Here is a 3,183-nt window from a genome sequence, read left to right as displayed (position 1 = left end):
CAGCATGACAAACAGGGCAACCAAACTCCCTGCATGTGCAATCAGTGAGTAAAGAAAGGCCTTAATCTTAAGATAAGAGAAACAAGTTTCTAAGTTTGAGACTTTTTTGTACATTTTTTTGCAAACAACAATGTGACTGTGCAGAAATAATAATTAGTAGTGTTAACTATTTCAGTGGTAAATGTCTTCACCATCATGCTTTTACAGCAGCTGTATGTGTGGTGCTCGTGGCATGTGTGCCATGTGTATTTAATTTAATGTCCCCTGTGTTTGACCATCACAGCCCCCAGACAGTCTAGACTAGGAACTTGTTTACTCCACTGCGACAGCACAGAAATGCATACAAGCAAATTCTCCCATCTGTAACATTTTCCTGTGGTCAGTAGTGACAGTCAGCTGCCCACAATGATATTGAACAGAGAGGATGTTTAGCTCTGTGGGTATTGTAATTGTTTTGTGGAACATCAGATATGTACTTTTAACCAGTGTCTGTGTGCCAGTGTGTATGTTCACAATTTACAGTGTGGAGTGTGCATATAGCACAGTTCAGGGTTCTGCTGAAACTGAAGATATTGCATGGTAGGGAAGTCAAAAAAGAGTAGCATAGATTAGAGCACAGTATATCTGAGTAGTGCAGAATAGGGTAAAATACAGTAGAATACAGCGCAGTGGAATAAAGCAAGTGTTAAAAAAAAGCCATAGAGTTATATATAGCATGTGAGAGTGAGAGAGAGAGAGAGAGAGAGAGAGAGAGAGAGAGAGAGAGAGAGAGAGAGAGAGTGGATAGAATAGAGGCGAGAGTAGAATAAAGTACAGTACAGTCGTAGAGAATAAAGGGTGGGGGGATGGATAAAAAAGGGTAGAGTAGAGTAGAGTAGAGTAGAGTAGAGTAGAGTAGAGTAGAGTCATGTTGAGTAGAGTAGAGCAGAGTTGAGTCAAGTCGAGTCGAATCGAGTCGAGTAGAATTATGTAAAGGCTAAAGTATGGGTGGGTGTACGTAAAGAGGGCAGTAGAGTAAAGTATAATAGAGCAAAATCGAGCTGAGTTGAGTAGAATAAAGCACAGCAAAGCTTAAAAAATAAAGTGTAGGTGGATGTGAGTAAAGATGGCAGTAGAGTAGGGTAGAGTAGAGTAGAATTAAGTATAGTATAGATGTAAAGATTTAAATGTAGGTGGGTGTATGTGAAGAGGGCAGTACAACAGAGTTGAGTAGAACAGAGAAGAGTCAAGTTGAGTAGAGTAGAATAAAGCATAGTAACATTGGAAAACAAAGTGTGGGGGGATGTGAGTAAAGATGACAGTAGAGTAGAGTAGAGTAGAGTAGAGTAGAGTAGAGTAGAATAGGGTAGGGTAGGGTAGGGTAGAGTAGAGTAGAGTAGAGTAGAGTAGGGTAGGGTAGGGTAGGGTGGAGTGGAGTGGAGTAGGGTAGGGTAGGGTAGGTTAGAGTAGAGTAGAGTAGAGTAGAGTTGAGAAGAGTAGTGTAGGGTAGAGTAGAGTAGAGTAGAGTAGAGTAGAGTAGAGTAGGGTAGGGTGGAGTGGAGTGGAGTAGGGTAGGGTAGGGTAGGTTAGAGTAGAGTAGAGTAGAGTAGAGTAGAGTAGAGTAGAGAAGAGTAGTGTAGGGTAGAGTAGAGTAGAGTAGAGTAGAGCAGAGTAGGGTAGGGTAGGGTAGAGTAGAGTAGAGTAGAGTAGGGTAGGGTAGGGTAGGGTAGGGTAGGGTAGAGTAGAGTAGAGTAGGGTAGGGTAGGGTAGGGTAGAGTAGGGTAGGGTAGGGTAGAGTAGAGTAGTGTAGGGTAGGGTAAGGTAGGGTAGAGTAGAGTAGAGTAGAGTAGGGGAGGGTAGGGTAGAGTAGAGTAGAGTAGAGTAGAGTAGAGTAGAGCAGGGTAGGTTAGGGTAGGGTAGGGTAGAGTAGTGTAGTGTAGGGTAGGGTAGGGTAGGGTAGAGTAGAGTAGGGTAGGGTAGGGTAGGGTAGGGTAGAGTAGAGTAGTGTAGGGTAGGGTAGGGTAGGGTAGAGTAGAGTAGAGTAGAGTAGAGTAGAGTAGAGTAGGGTAGGGTAGGGTAGAGTAGAGTAGAGTAGAGTAGAGTAGAGTAGAGTAGGGTAGGGTAGAGTAGAGCAGATTAGGGTAGGGTAGAGTAGAGTAGTGTAGGGTAGGGTAGGGTAGAGTAGAGTAGAGTAGAGTAGAGCAGGGTAGGGTAGGGTAGGGTAGAGTAGTGTAGTGTAGGGTAGGGTAGGGTAGAGTAGGGTAGGGTAGGGTAGGGTAGGGTAGAGTAGAGTAGTGTAGGGTAGGGTAGGGTAGGGTAGGGTAGAGTAGAGTAGAGTAGAGTAGAGTAGGGTAGGGTAGGGTAGGGTAGAGTAGAGTAGAGTAGAGTAGAGTAGGGTAGGGTAGAGTAGAGCAGATTAGGGTAGGGTAGAGTAGAGTAGTGTAGGGTAGGGTAGGGTAGAGTAGAGTAGAGTAGAGTAGAGTAGGGTAGGGTAGGGTAGAGTAGAGTAGAGCAGAGTAGAGTAGAGCAGATTAGGGTAAGGTAGGGTAGGGTAGAGCAGTGTAGTAGAGTACAGTAGAGCAGATTAGGGTAGGGTAGGGTAGAGTAGAGCAGAGTAGAGTAGAGTACAGTAGAGCAGATTAGGGTAGGGTAGAGTAGAGCAGAGTAGAGTAGAGCAGATTAGGGTAGGGTAGAGTAGAGTAGAGCAGATTAGGGTAGGGTAGAGTAGAGTAGAGTAGAGTAGAGTAGAGCAGATTAGGGTAGGGTAGAGTAGAGTAGAGTACAGTAGAGCAGATTAGGGTAGGGTAGAGTAGAGTAGAGTAGAGTAGAGTAGAGCAGATTAGGGTAAGGTAGGGTAGGGTAGAGCAGTGTAGTAGAGTACAGTAGAGTAGAGTACAGTACAGTAGAGCAGATTAGGGTAGGGTAGAGTAGAGCAGAGTAGAGTAGAGTACAGTAGAGCAGATTAGGGTAGGGTAGAGTAGAGCAGAGTAGAGTAGAGTAAAGTAGAGTAGAGTAGAGTAAGGCAGATTAGGGTAGGGTAGAGTAGAGTAGAGTAGAGGAGAGTAGAGTAAAGCATAGATGTAAAGACTAAAGTGTGGGTGGGTGTATGTAAAGAGGGCAGCAGAATAGTCGAGTCGAGCCGAGTAGAGTACTGTACTAGACTACAGTACAGTTTTAAGAATAGTGTGGGTGGGTGGTTATCAG

This window comes from Epinephelus lanceolatus, chromosome 17 (genome assembly GCF_041903045.1).
Source record: "Epinephelus lanceolatus isolate andai-2023 chromosome 17, ASM4190304v1, whole genome shotgun sequence".
In the NCBI taxonomy this organism is placed as follows: Eukaryota; Metazoa; Chordata; class Actinopteri; order Perciformes; family Serranidae; genus Epinephelus; species Epinephelus lanceolatus.
This window is presented reverse-complemented; position numbering follows the sequence as displayed.